This window comes from Dermacentor variabilis, chromosome 3, assembly GCF_050947875.1.
Source record: "Dermacentor variabilis isolate Ectoservices chromosome 3, ASM5094787v1, whole genome shotgun sequence".
NCBI lineage: Eukaryota > Metazoa > Arthropoda > Arachnida > Ixodida > Ixodidae > Dermacentor > Dermacentor variabilis.
In genome coordinates this window covers 46,981,363-46,997,256 of record NC_134570.1, presented here as the reverse complement: position 1 = coordinate 46,997,256, position 15,894 = coordinate 46,981,363, and positions in this window count along the sequence as shown.

The window sequence follows — 15,894 nt, the reverse complement described above, 5'->3', positions numbered from 1 at the left end:
GGCCAGGCAGAAATTACGCCGTTATTGCATCCCACGACGCATTATTGGAACGTGCGCGGCCTGGGGGGGGGGGACAAGAGGAAGCAGTAAGGCTGACATTGTATCCACAACACGGTATTCGAGAACGTCTACATCAGGACATACCTGTTGCACGTGACGATAAAATACAGCGGCCATAGAGCAAAATGCAGGTGCATCTAACGCTTGCTGTCTGCGATTTACGAATCTATTTACGATTGCGAATCGCAAGCACAAACAGTATGGGTGACAAAGGACAGCGCTGTCGCACTCCCCTTGTCGCATCAAATCTAGGTGTCAAAATGCTGTTAGGTAGTAGCTCAGCTGTTGTTCCCGAACACAACATCCGCAGGATGTCTACAAACTCTTCAGGGAAGTTACCCAGCATCGTAAAACCTCAAATAAGTACTGGTGCTCTAAGCGGTCGAACGCTTTGGCTTGGTCCAAGCTTACTAATACTCCTGAAGCTTCACGCGCTGTTGTGTATTGTATGATGTCACGTGTTAAGTTGAGAAACGAAAATATACGGCGACCAGGCACGGAACATGTTTGATGTACACTGACTATTTTCGGCAATAATATCTTCATGCGGTTTACAAGAAGGGCTGTCAATATTTTATAGTCTGTGTTGAGCAGCGTTATAGGCCTCCAGGATGAGGGTTCTGCAAGGTTGGAGTCTGGCTTCGGCAGGAGCATTACGCGACCCGGATTAAACAATTTAGGAATACCTTCTGTGCAAGAATGCCGTTAAGGAGAGATACTAAGGCAGTGCCTACTTCCTCCCAGCATGACCGGTTAAATTCGACTGGTAAGCCATCTGGACCGGGTGTTGATCATGTCAACGACAAGCCACACTGCTTTGGAGCCGAATTCTAAGGAGCGACACTGCTTGGAAGCCATAACAAGGAACCCCCTCATCTGCTCTAAGTAATATTGTCTATTTAGATCAACATCTTCGTCAGCACTTTCGACAATTATTAAGCTTAATTAGCACTCCTAACAAGTACACCATTAAGCATGTTTCCTTTTTCTTAATCCTGACAGCACTCTTGTTGGAGACAACATATGTAAAATGGTAGGATAATGTCGTGAACAGTGTTTTATTTCTGAAAAGCATAGAAACCTACATTTTTTCCCCAACTTCTGTTCCGTACTGGTTCTCCTTCCAAACCGGTGGCGTACTCATCGCAACAGAATCATCGCTCTTGCCATCTTTATGACGCTCTGTTCACGGTAGCATGGCAATGCTTGACGCTTTCGCTGCAGTGGCTCCCTTCCGACGTCGGCGTGCAGGACAACGAGGAGGCTGACGCCCTGGCGAAGGCAGCACACCACGCCACTGTACCCGTCAGCACAGCTGCAAGGGCCTTCGACTCGCAGGTTGCGGCGGCACCTTGCGGCGCTTCACCCGCATCTGCGCGTCGCCAGCAGTCCACGCCCTGGTCCCCTGTCTGACCGCGGCCTCAGAAGGCAGGAGCGGTCTCTCCCACGGCGGCTCCGGATCGGCTGCTCCTTTAGGGCATCCCGAATGTACAGCAATGGCCTGGCTCCATCCTCGGCCTACTCGTCGGCGTGCGGCGAGGCCGAATCGATCGAGCATTTTCCTTGTTTCTGCCCCGCTTTCTCCAAGATATTAGGAATCGTTCCACTCTGTGCAGCCGGGTGACCAGCGAAGCTGTAGCACGCCAGGCAGGACTAGAAAAGCCTGCATGTGTTTTTTTTCATCATTATTAATAGTGCTGACGATAGCTTTGTAATTACTGTGATATACGCTGATTGGTTCGGTTACAGCATTAGGCAGAACGTTGGCCAAAGTTAAATGTGTACGTGGAGAGACGAGAACTAGGAGTCGGATTCCTGATTAATAAGGATATAGCTGGTAACATACAGGAATTCTATAGCATTAACAAGAGGGTGGCAGGTCTTGTTGTGAAACTTAATAAGAGGTACAAATTGAAGGTAGTACAGGTCTACGCCCCTACATCCAGTCATGATGACCAGGAAGTCGAAAGCTTTTATGAAGACGTGGAATCGGCGATGGGTAAAGTCAAAACAAAATACACTATACTGATGGCGACTTCAATGCCAGGGTAGGCAAGAAGCAGGCTGGAGACAAGTCAGTGGGGGAATATGGCATAGGCTCTAGGAATAGCCGGGGAGAGTTATTAGTAGAGTTTGCAGAACAGAATAATATGCGGATAATGAATACCTTTTTCCGCAAGCGGGTTAGCCGAAAGTGGACGTGGAGGAGCCCGAATGGTGAAACTAGAAATGAAATCGACTTCATACTCTGCGCTAACCTTGGCATCATACAAGATGTAGACGTGCTCGGCAAGGTGCGCTGCAGTGACCATAGGATGGTAAGAACTAGAATTAGCCTAGACTTGCGGAGGGAACGGAAGAAACTGGTACATAAGAAGCCAATCAATGAGTTAGCGGTAAGAGGGAAACTAGAGGAATTCTGAATCAAGCTACAGAACAGGTATTCGGCTTTAACTCAGGAAGAGGACCTTAGTGTTGAAGCAATGAACGATAATCTTATGGGCATAATTAAGGAGTGCGCAATAGAAGTCGGTGATAACTCCGTTAGACAGGAGACCAGTAAGCTATCGCAGGAGACGAAAGATCAGATTAACGCCAATGTATGAAAGCCTCTAACCCTACAGCTAGAATAGAACTGGCAGAACTTTCCAAGTTAATCAACAAGCGTAAGACAGCTTACATAAGGAACTATAATATGGATAGAATTGAACATGCTCTCAGGGACGGAGGAAGCCTAAAAGCAGTGAAGAAGAAACTAGGAATAGGCAAGAATCAGATGTATGCGTTAAGAGACAAAGCCGGCAATATCGTTACTGATATGGATGAGATAGTTCAAGTGGCTGAGGAGTTCTATACAGATTTATACAGTACCAGTAACACCCACGACGATAATGTGAGAGAGAATAGTCTAGAGGAACTTGAAATCCCACAAGTAATGCCGGAAGAAGTAAAGAACGCCTTGGGAGCTATGCAAAGGGGGAAGGCCGCTGGGGAGGATAAGGTAACAGCAGATTTGTTGAAGGATGGTGGGAACATTGTCCTAGAAAGACTGGCCACCATATATACACAATGCCTCATGACCTCGAAGGTACCGGAATCTTGGAAGAACGCTAACATAATCCTAATCCATAAAAAAGGGGACGCCAAAGACTTCAAAAATTATAGACCGATCAGCTTACTGTCCGTTGCCTACAAAGTATTTACTATGGTAATCGTAAATAGAATCAGGAACACCTTAGACTTCTGTGAACAAAAGGACCAGGCAGGATTCCGTAAAGGCTACTCAACAATAAACCGTATTCACACTATCAATCAGATGATAGACAAATGTGCGGAATATAGACAACCCTTATATATAGCTTTCACTGATTACGAAAAAGCGTTTGATTTAGTCGAAACCTCAGCAGTCATGGAGACATTACGGAATCAGGGTGTAGATGAGCCCTATGTAAAAATACTGAAAGATATCTATAGCGGCTCCACAGCCACCGTAGTCCTCCATAAACAAAGCAACAAAATCCCAATAAAGAAAGGCGTCAGACAGGGAGATACGATCTCTCCAATGCTATTCACAGCATGTTTACAGGAGGTATTCAGAGACCTGGAATGGGAAAAATTGGGGATAAAAGTTGATGGGGAATACCTTAACAACTTGCGATTCACTGATGATATTACCTTGCTTAGTAACTTAGGAGACCAATTGCAATGCATGCTCGCTGACCTGGAGAGGCGAAGCAGAAGGGTGGGTCTGAAAATTAATCTGCAGAAAGCTAAAGTGATGTTTAACAGTCTCGGAAGAGAACAGCAGTTTACGATAGGTAGCGAGGCACTGGAAGTAGTAAGGGAATACATCTACTTAGGGCAGGTAGTGACCACGGATTCGGATGATGAGACTGAAATAACCAGAAGAATAAGAATGGGCTGGGGTGCGTTTGGCAGGCATTCTCATATCATGAACAGCAGGTTGCCACTATCCCTCAAGAGAAAGGTGTATAACAGCTGTGTCTTACCAGTACTCACGTATGGGGCAGAAACCTGGAGGCTTACGAAAAGGGTTCTGCTGAAATTGAGGACGACGCAACGAGCTATGGAAAGAAGAATGAGGGGTGTAACGTTAAGGGATAAAAAAAGAGCAGATTGGGTGAGGGAACAAACGCGAGTTAATGACGTCTTAGTTGAAATCAAGAAAAAGAAATGGACATGGGCCGGACATGTAATGAGGAGGGAAGATAACCGATGGTCATTAAGGGTTACGGACTGGATTCCAAGGGAAGGGAAGCGTAGCAGGGGGCGGCAGAAAGTTAGGTGGGCGGATGACATTAAGACGTTTGCAGGGACAACATGGCCACAATTATTACATGACCGGAGTAGTTGGAGAAGTATGGGAGAGGCCTTTGCCCTGCCATGGGCGAAACCAGGCTGATGATGATGATGACGATGACCATTGTTGAGTAGCTGAGTGACATGGGTTGGTGTTGAGAAAAAGTAGAACAAGGTTAAAGCGGGAGCCAGCGTTTCGACAAGTGTACTTGTCTTTTTCAAGGATTGGTGTGGCAATTCAAACCAAACATTTGTAGCACGAACTGAGTGAACTATTTCTTGTCTTGTTTTGTCACTGTCCACATTGAAGTCTCCAACGATGGTAACAGGGGTAGTGTCATCACGGCTAACCCATGCAAAATGCGTGGTCATGAACTTCTCGCTAAGACATTCTCGCTAAGATGTATACACAGCGGGTATCACAGTTCCGTCTTTTGCTTGTACGGCACATACATTTCCAAAATAGGTAGCGTTGTCCATCTGCGAGCCAAGGGTGTATGGTTGCGCATACATTTTGCCATTTGTGTATGTGGCAACGCCTCCTGCTCGTGAGTCCGTGTGATGTTCACAAACGATTGCAGTATACCGATAGACTCAAAACGATGCATCTTGATTGATTTCTTTCATTTATTATTATTATTATTATTATTATTATTATTATTATTATTATTATTATTATTATTATTATTATTATTATTATTATTATTGTTATGGGTGGTGTGCTCAAGATGTGGTCTAGACGCAAAGACAATAATCCTCACGGCGTAGCCGCTGTGAGATTACGCCACGCCAGTCTAACGCCTTTTGCGCTAACCTAACGTAAAGTAACCAAACCTCAACCTAACCCAAACCTAAGCTAACCTTAGCTAACGTGGGCGACACGCAACCCCAATAATCCTCACGGCGTGACATCAAGGCGTCACCTGCGGCGTTTCATGCAACTGCGTCCAACCGCGTTTGCTACGGTTCCTGAGGCACTGTGCGTTTATTTCTGTCAAAGGGGATCACTAAAAATGCCCCTGAAAAGACCCGAACAGCAGCACACGAAAAGCCTGCCAAGAACGAAGGCACTGGTCCGGGAAAGCAGGCCCGGCCTCTACTACGGGCCCTACTGTTCCCTCGGGAAAATCAGTGATGTTTTATTGCGAAAGCAATACTGCTCGCACTTTCGGCACATCGGTGGTCATGGCGCCTCCTTACACAGCTGCGCGTCACGTGACCATGTGACGTCACGCCAGACCGAGAGACGGGGCCCTAGCTCGCGGCATCAATGGTGGAGGCGAAGCCTTGCGCGCCCCTGCTGCGGCGCTACCGAGAGAGTGCGCTCGCTGGTGTGACGTCACGCTAGGAGGATAAATGGATCTACAGCTCGACTCCTCGCAGTGGTCAGCGCGCTGCCTTGCGCTTTGTCGGATGATGTATAGCCATAAGTTTAACAAAGGGCAACCATGTCCACACCATCAGCCGAACCAAGGCGCAGCCAAGGGTATTGCTTTCGCAATCTTCCAGGCTTAACGAAGCTAAGCCTTCAGCCAAATTTTTTTTAAGGTAGAGCACCGTAAGGCGGGAGAAAGCTATTGGCCTCGAGCTCCACCACTGGAAAAGCTGGCGCCACCGTCGGCGTGACGTGCTAGGAGGGATCACGTGGACATAGCGGCCGCGTCGGCTGCTTCGGGAGCGCCGAAGCGAGCTGAAAACGAGTTTGAATTCCCTCTTACGCTGCGGTCCTCATTTAGTGGCGAAATTTTCCCGCTTCGAGTGTCTCCTTTACAACGCTTGAAAGCACTACAATAGGTAGTGGCTGCCTTTGAAGGCGCGCAACATGGTAGGCTACTGCTCGGCGCCGCAGGGCCGGACGCACGTAACGGAGGCCGCTGTCAGCCTTATTCACACGTAGCCGCAGGACAAGAAGCTGCGTGAAGCTTGGCTCGCGAAACATAAAACCGGCAAACAGTCATCGGCTACAACTCGGGTATGCAGCAAGCACAGACGCGGGGAAGATTTCTGCTACGTCGCCCGGTGACGATGTTCTGAAAACGCGCACTGAGACGCTCGCCCGAGTCTGCTGCCCGACTAATGTCATGACGGTTTGGTTTATCAACTTGTCGATGCTACAGATACTGGCAAGTTCAGTGGAGTGGAAAGGCAGCGGTAAGAAGCACATTAAAAAGAAAGCATGGCATATGGTCATGTTTGTGTTATGAATTAATGCATTGGATTACAAAAAAGGAGCAGCGGGAAATTGCACGCTGAGAACACCGATAAACATACAGTGCGACGCAACTCGAAAAATAATATTGAAAAGTCAAAGAATTTAGAAGAAAAAAAAAAGATTGAATCGTCGTGACGGCACATCATAGTCCCTGTAGGCGTCGAAGTCTCTACAATGAAGTTATTTTTGAACAGCTCTGATAGCTGCCACGCAACAATGGTTGCTTGTATACTGTCAAATGCTCATATTCTGCGGCCTAAAGCTCATGGCACGGTGCGAGAACGCGCGCGCGGAGAAAGCGAAACAGTACGCATACAAGCATGCAGACGCGCAGTCGGTCGCTGCGAATCTGCGCGATCGCTGCATTGAGGCTTTTTTCTATTACGCTCCACTTAGTTATACAAACACTATAAGAACATATTTCACATAGTTTGCTCTCAGCGTTTACCTACCTCTCACGAAAGAAGCCGGTTCGGGAGACTCCATCGCGGCGACCGCGCGCAGTGGCGTTCACTGTACGTATTCGGTAAAGAGATAGCGTCTGTAAACGATTGTGTGCTTTCAGTTTGCCCAAGATTATTATTTAGACAGTAAACAAATTCTCTCGTTTCGAAAGTACTTACGGAAATGTCCGGGAGAGCTCGCACGTGGTGTTTTCAGTGAGCGCTGACAGCAAAACCTATGAGGAGCGCGCCGCGTGATCCCTCATACTAAGCCAGCGAGGCGCTTCCGATAGATGGCGACTCCGTAACTCCTCGCCGCCAATAGTCCGGCATGACTGACTCAGCACCAGCGCTGCAGGCGCTAGAAAGTCTGTCCGACGTACCTTTAGCTTCTGGGAGTCGCGTACGTCCGATGCACCTTCAGACACAGCGATCACCAAATGGAGCGTCATTGCCGACTGCTTCACCTGCTTCACGGCGCTGACAGCCAGCGTCGGAGCTTAAACGAACTCGACCACTCCGCGATCCCGGCACGCCTGGGGATAAACGCATATAACACGAGCAGTCAGTCAGTCAGTCAGTCAGTCAGTCAGTCAGTCAGTCAGTCAAGAACATTATTGAGTTCCTGAGGGGTTTAAGCCGTTGGTGATCGCACGCGGGGAGTTCTTTTCTTCCGTAGTGCCCAGGAAAAGGCGGATATTCAAGGAGCGAAAGCCTCCAGATTTTCTCTCTCGCACCCGCTCATAATCGCACCTGCGCAGAAACGTCGGGGGACTCGCGAAATGTCACGCCCCGTTGTGCTTGCTAGCAATTGTACTTACTAGCAATAGCCTCCGGGATCGGCCCACACAAAAGAGCAAAAGAAAAGGGTTGTCAAGTCTGTTTTGTCGTGTTCGCATTTTATTTCACCTTGACAGCACCACTTCTTTCGAACACGCCCCCTCGCCACCACACGTCTGTTGCGAAGGCGTGCGACAGGTCTGCGGTCGAAGGCATGGGGCACTGCAACGTGGCCCCTACGACTGTATGTAGAGAGCGTGTTTACCTCGATGAACCTCCGCCCACTCATAGATAATATAAAATAAAGCAAACAAAATTCTTTTTCGCGGCTTTACGGGGAGCCCTGCAGCCGCGAGAATTTTGGCCTAAAAACTTTTTTGCAGCAAGCTGGTTGTCCGACAAAAGTGTAAAAAAAAACGATACTATCTAACAACTCATAACAGCACATTTCTGTCCTTGTCTGCTTGGTTTTTGCGGTGCGTTCGTTGTTACAGCACCTAGAAAGGGTGCTATACAGCGAAAGGGGTCATTCCGGCAGATACGCACGCTGTTGCGTTTCGCCTGCGACACGCGGTTTTGCCGGCGCGACTGCGGCGGGGCGGCAGACATTTTGGCCCGATCGTCGTCGCCGCAACGCTCCCCGCCAGGTGTTTCCAGGCGCGACTGCGGCGATGCGACCGCAAAGGATCACCCTCTCCTTCCAGTCATTGTGCCTGAACCAGGCGATGCGACAGCAGGGGCACCCTCTCCTTCCAGTCATTGTGCCCGAACCAGGCGATGCGAAAGCAGGGATCACCCTCTCATCCCAGTCTTTGTGCCCGACCGGCGGCGCTACGACAGTGTGCGTCACCATTAGCCCATTGTACAATCACGTGCTCGTCAATTGAGGGGTTCCTTCTTGCCCTCAACTGCGAGAGTATAAAAACAGCTGCCCCCGGACGCCAAAAGGAGGGCTCCGATTTCTTCTGTTGAGTAAAGTGCTCTCCCGTCTCTCTACTTCGGTCAACCTGACCGCCAACTCTTTGCGATGTTAAAATAAACAAGTTGTTTTGTTGTTACCAGTCGACTCATGCTTTGCCGGGACCTTCGGATGCTTCCAGTTGTACCCCAGGCCGCCAGGCCAACGCTACCCTTGGGGCTTGCGACCCAGGTACAACCACGGGCGTCAGCGCCGAGTTCCCAACAGGTCGTACCATCGGTGGGCTCCAAACAACGCCGAAAGGAGGAAGATGATAGGCACAGCGGGGATGATGAAATGATGGAAACCTGCCTTGAGCCGTGTCGCAGCGCAAGGCAGAGTCATCGTCCGCTCCGTACGATGACTACCGGCGAACGAGGCAACCGAAGCGCCCAGACCCGACCGGCATCCCTAATTGCGCGCAGTTGATGACGAAACACGAAGCCATCGCGGTGCCGCGTAGGGCAGTTGCTCAACCGTCGCGGCGCGCTGAATCGCGTCCTTCCCTGCGGGGTCGGCAGAAAGGTACGCGCAGTCTGCGAACTGTAAAGCTAGAACCAACGCATAGCTATGCGGCGGCGTGAGGCCATGGCAAATGCATATTCAGCCCAGACCATCGGCAATATCGCTGCGCGGCAGTAACCAAGAGCAAAACATTCGGAAAACTGGCGCCGTCTAAAGTCACTCTCGTCCAGCAGTGCGCAGACCACGGCTATAATCGGAGAACGTGACGGTCGTTGAGCGTAAAAATTAAATTATGGGGTTTCACGTGCCAAAACCACTTCCACAATGTGAGGCACGCCATAGTGGAGTACTCCGGAAATTTCTACCACCTGGGCTCCTTTAACGTGCACCTAAACCTAAGTACACGGGTCTTTTCCCATTTCGCCCCCCATCGAGATGCGGCCGCCGTGGCCGGGATTCGATCCCGCAACATCGTGTTCAGCAGCCCAAAACCATAGCCCTTGAGCAACCGCGGCGGGTTCGACGAGCGTAAGTTGCGGCAGACTCGAAACCGAAAGGCATGCGAAAGAAATTAAGCCCCTGTGGGGATTTATAATGCGTTTGCATCGTTGGAGGGGCCAGTTTCATATCGCACTTGTAGCAATCGTAATAAACGTATTTTTTTTTCTGAATGCGAACGCATTATATGCCTTGGGAAGCGGAAAATCCGGCGGCGTGGCCGGAGATGATACAAAAAGTCACGTGGTTACAGAGACGCGCTCGTGCCACTGCCTGCGCCTTAATAATATTTGGGGTTTTACGTGCCAAAACCACTTTCTGATTATGAGGCACGCCGTAGTGGAGGACTCCGGTAATTTCGACCACCCGGGGTTCTTTAACGTGCACCTAAATCTAAGCACACGGGTGTTTTCGCATTTCGCCCCCATCGAAATGCGGCCGCCGTGGCCGGGATTCGATCCCGCGACCTCGTGCTCAGCAGACCAACACCATAGCCACTGAGCAACCACGGCGGGTTGCCCGCGCCTTCGTCGTCGTCGTCTTCCACACCTGGCTACGATGCCGCTCATCATGCCAGCGTTCCCAGACTGCTCCTCCCTCTGCGAAGGCACTGACGGCACAGTCGGTGCGGTGATTTCGGTGAGTTCTGTCGTACGCCCCGATGGACGAAACTTCGACATCGATCGACTTTCTCAGTCAGTAGATGTGCCCGGTTCCTTTTGACGTCCACGCAAGTACGCGAACGAGGCCGAAGCACGTGATGCGATGAATGATGCACGTCAACGTGCAAACAATGCCATTAAGTTTCGTAAAATGCGTCGTCACTGGGAAGACTTTGCAATGCTTTCGCATTCATTCACGTAGGGTTACCAAAGTGTCCATTACTTTTTATAGCGAAGCTGTTGAGGACTACTTTCCCCACTATCGTGTCCGCGTGTAGAAAAAAAAATCCCGAAGATAGTGCAATGCCGGGCCGACCGGCGGCGGAGGTGCAGTTCGGGATTAAGGGGCCCACAGGCACAGCTTCGCTGGTCATCCTTCTTCACAGAGTGGAAAGGCACCGAGTTCTTAATTGTAATTTTCTGTATATTTTACTACTACTACTACTACTACTACTACTACTAACTACTACTACTACTACTCATAATAATAATAATAACAGGGAAGCTGGTACTTCTAAAAATTCAGTCTTTGGAGGCACGTTCGTGAACAGCCATCTAACAATACGTAATAAGATATCTCTACTTAGCGGCGACAGCCAACCTGCCCAGATATCGCGGGCGCCTTCGCCCTACACTTCGGGTCTCTGTACAGCGAAGGGTACAGGGACGGAGTTAGTAAGTTGTCCTATCGCCGTTCCCTGCATTCAAGTCTATCGGTCTCAGGTGAACTTGCCTTTAAGAGCATCAAACGCTTAAAACCGTATTTTTTCGTCTGGTCCTGATGACATTCCACTTGCTTCGATTATGACGCGCGGGTCCTTGCTTGTTCCAGTGCTTACTGTATTTTTAGTTCTCCTTTAAAAACGAACACATTCCCAAAGGCTTGGAAAACAGCGCGGATCGTTCCCGTCTTTAAGCCAGGGGTAAAAACTGCTGCGAGTAACTACAGGCCTATTTCTCTCCTGTGCAGAGCATGTAAATTATTCGCGTCGACTTTGCGCTCAATAATGTCTCAATAATGCACTCAATGGGGCGCTCCACAACTACCGACCTCGTTAGCTTCATGGTGCATGCCTCTCAAGCAGTGTACAAGAAAGAACAGGTGGATGTCATGCATGTTGACATCAGTAAGGCGTTTGACGTTGTATGCCACAAAATGCCCCTTGGATTGTTGACGCAACTTGATCTGCACCACTTTGTCACAGCGCTGATAAGAAGCTACCTACGCCACCGGTACTGCTACGTTAGCGTAAATTGTCAGTCGTCAGAATTCTATGCGGTTACAAGGGGAGTTCCTCAAGGGTCTGTCCTGGACTCCCTCCTTATCTCAATGTTTATTAACGACGTTTCGGCAGTCATTCAAAACTCTTCAATTTTGTTATATGCTGATGACGTGAAACTTTTCAAAGCGGTAAAATAATTTTGATGATCGCGCTGCTCTTCCGTATGACATTGCGAATTTTGCTTCACGGTGCAATGGGAACAAGATGGTCAAAAATGCACCAAAAACAAAAATTGTAAGCTTCACGCGGAAGACTAACAGGACCTTATTTCCATATAGCGTTAAAGACGTTCTCCTGCCAAGAACTCAGGGAACAAAGGACCTTGCAGGGTACTTCGATAGCTCTCCGAGTTTCTCGCCCCACGCTCAACAGACGAGGAAGCCTGCACTTCAAACGTTCGGCACAGTATGTCGAGTGAGGAGAGACTTCTAACAAACTGGGACATTTGTAACTTTGTAGAAGAACGTGTGCCTTCCAGTTCTTAAGTACGCCTCCGTGGTTGCGGCGGCACTTGTAGGTCAAATCGCGAACTTCTCGAAAGTGGGCAAAAAAAGTTCACATCTATATTTAAACATCGATTCCGTCAAAAGCCTTCCATCTCCATAGAGCTAACACAGACACTCACGTTGCCTACCCTCACATGTAGACGCAACAAATCGGATGTTCTTTTTCTCCACAAATTAATACGTGGAAAAATCTGCTGCTCACACTTGCTTTCTAATGTGCGCTTTTACATTCCGCAGAAAGGCAGAAGGAAACAGCGCGCCTTTCAGCCTTCAGATTTTGGTGACCTTCTATCTAGAATACAGGCGACATACAACGCCCATTCCTAGTGACTGGATATCTTCATGCCTAATTTTAATATTTTCCTGAAAGGATTTGCAGAGCAATTTAAATATCTCAACAAAAACTCTCATATCTGTTGTGGGTTCCGTCATTCTCTAATCCTCCATTCTGTTTCTCCATTTTTGATTTGTGTTCTTTTCGTGTGCACATTTTATGCTCTGTTAAAATCTGTACTCGCGAAATTATTATTCCTTTATATTATGTGTGCGTGCGTGTGTGTGTGTGTTTTGGGCGTGCACTGTATTTCCTGTGCATTGTTTTGCCGAGTGCGCCAGCACCAAGACCCTCGAGGTTGTTCCTGGGCAGTCTAATGAACATCTTTGATTATTATTATTATTATTATTATTATTATTATTTAATAATTATAACTCTCACAATAATGATTATTTTGATACTATTTGTTATAATTCCTATTATTAGTTGTACTATATATTGAGGCGTTTCTTCGTTTCTTTTTCCTCTTTGACAGCTACTAGTTATTCACTTTGAGTATTATATGCATATCCCACACCTGTATTGACCCACCACTGGGCTGACAGTATCAGTAAATGAAATTAATTGAAATTCCACATGAGACACGACGTACAATTTGTCGGACCGCTACCGTATTCAACAAGATTCCAACAAGATTCCAACAGTCTCCAAAAGTCGAAGTCCCTCACTCTTTAATGTAGTGACCCGCCGATCGTATCTGTTTACGTTAAAACAACAAAGAGTGTAAAAGGACGCTAAATTAACACAATAAATAAATTAGGTTGATAATGTTTACTCTGAAATTATCTGTTATCGCTAATAGCACGATAATAGGTCGAATGCTTTTATCTACTCCTGTAAGGGTTCTACAGCTGAGACAGCAATAAAATTGCATAGTAATAATTTAAATAATTAATTGATTGTACCTCAAAAGCCCCTATGCGAGGCGTTACACGAGGCTTTGATATAAGTATAGCAGTCGTGGGGCAAATGATGAAATATTCTTCGATGGCGCACTTAAATTGCCGATGATCCGTCAACAAAGTTGTGCGGGCAGGAAGGTCGTTCCAGTCCTGAGTGGTACGCAGAAAAAAAAAAGAAGAAAATCTTCTTGATATGTCGTTGTGTTAGCGCGTGCTGGATAAACGTTGTTTTGTTGGCTGTGGTGTAATATGCGATGTACAGGTCGAATGAAATAGTTATTTTTTGTTCTAGATAATAAAATAACTTGTGAAAAAGACACAAGCGCTCTATCGTGCGACGAGAGGGGTGTGTGTGAAGGTGAAGTTATGTGATTTCAGCGCGGGAACACTGGTATGGTAGGAATAGTTGTAGAAAATAAGTCCGGAGGCACGATTCTGGAACGATCCCAACGTGTTACTTAAGTTTGCTTGGTGAGGATCGAACACGAAACTAGCGCACTCAAGCTTATGTCGGACAAGAACTTAATGGACTAGTAGTTTAGTAGCAATAGTATCAAAGGGTAATTACGGCGCGAGTAGCATGGTACGCCGTTTGCAGAATTGAGTGAAATGCGGCGGCAGTACGAAGAAACCAGAAAACCTGCACAATATCTGCACCACTCGGATTTACGAATTAGATTCTACTCCCGCTGATACACCTCGCTGACTCGGTGGTTGTACAGCACTGCAGCTGAGAACTTTACGTCGGATTCGACGTGTATTTCTATGGACAGGCGAAATGTGAAAACGTCAGTGTACCTATAAATATCTGTACCTAATACATATGCATGCCCAGTACCTATAGTACCGCCAGTGTACCGTTAAACGAGCTTGTGCGTTAAAAATAAACCGGAGCCATACGCTACGCAATACCCTATGGAGAGAGTATCATAAGACGGCCAACAAACACTGACACCAAGGACAACATAGGGGAAATTACTTGTGCTTAACAAATGAAATAAAGAAACGAAGGTTGTGGGTGCGAAGGTTGTGGGTTCGGTCCCCACCTGCGGCAAGCTGTATTTTCATCCACTTTCATTTCCAATAATTTATCGTTTCTTTATTTCATTTGTTAAGCACAAGTAATTTCCCCTATGTTGTCCTTGGTGTCAGTGTTTGTTGGCTTCTTATGATATGATTAATAAGAAAATATCGGGCCCCTCGGTTAATCCCCTTCCTTCTCGTTTATACTATAGAGAGAGTGTAAGTTTGAGACGTTTTATTGCAGCAGAAAACTGTATAGCAGAACAGAATCAGAAGATGCGGCAATGTGAGCTTTACTGAAAGGTTAGACATTTCCGAGTTTGCATAAGAACAGTTGACGAACATTTCTAAAGCCGACCGACCAACCTGAACGACCGACCGACCGACTGTCTGACTGACTCGGTTGCGGCGAACATTGCCGTTGAGTTGTAGACAGACGCCATCGCACGAAATCTTCAGGAACTTGACAAAGCATGCCGAGGCTTTTCAAAGACGGCATAAAGATTGCCTTTTGTTGAGTTAGTTTGTACCCTCCGGGGTGGCATAGTGGCTTTGGCGTTGCCGTTCTAAGCCATAGGGCGCGAGATCAAATTGCGGTCGCGGCGGAAGCATTTCGATGGGAGTCAGACGCAAAAACGCCCGTGTACCTCGCTGGGTACACGGGCGGCGAGGCGAGGACTCACCTGGTGCTTACCGAAACCAGGCAAGCAGCCGTCTCTAAATCAACTCAGACCCATCTCGCTAACGTTATGCATAGAAAAGGTATTCGAAAACATCGTCCTAGAAGAGCAAGCCTTGTTGCCGCACACAATGTTCGGTTTCTGACGGGGCTGTCCACTCCAGACGTATTGCTCCAAATTAAGGAAGAAATAATTGACCGTATCAGCACTCAACAGACCAAAGCCATCCTTGCATTAAACTTCAAAGACGCGTTTTATAATGTAGCTCACGACCTTGTACTCAACAATCTAGCGGTAACCAAATGTGACCGAGGATTATACAATTACGTCCGGGCGTTTCTGAAAGATCGCACTTCAACAACAGGTATAGGACATGCACGCTAGGACTCCATCGCCGTTGCCAGAGAAGGCACGCCACAAGGGTGAATGCTTTTCCCCGTGCTATTTAAGAAAGTTACCAGCAGACTACCTCCAATAATAGATGTCATATCGGAAATTAGGCATGCGCTTTATGCCGACGACATCACCATCTAGGCCACTAGTGGCATAGATGGTGAACTACAGGAAGCACTGCAAGCCGCAGCGGATGTCACTCAGCAATATGCACGAGCAGGAGGACTTGGGTGCGCAGCCAAAAAATCAGAACTGCTTATAGTTGAAAAATTCCAGAGGAAACATCACCTATAAACCCCCTGACATCACGGTGACTGTCGAGGTTGAATCTGTAAGTAAGGTAAACAAATTAAGGTTACTGGGACTCCACATCCA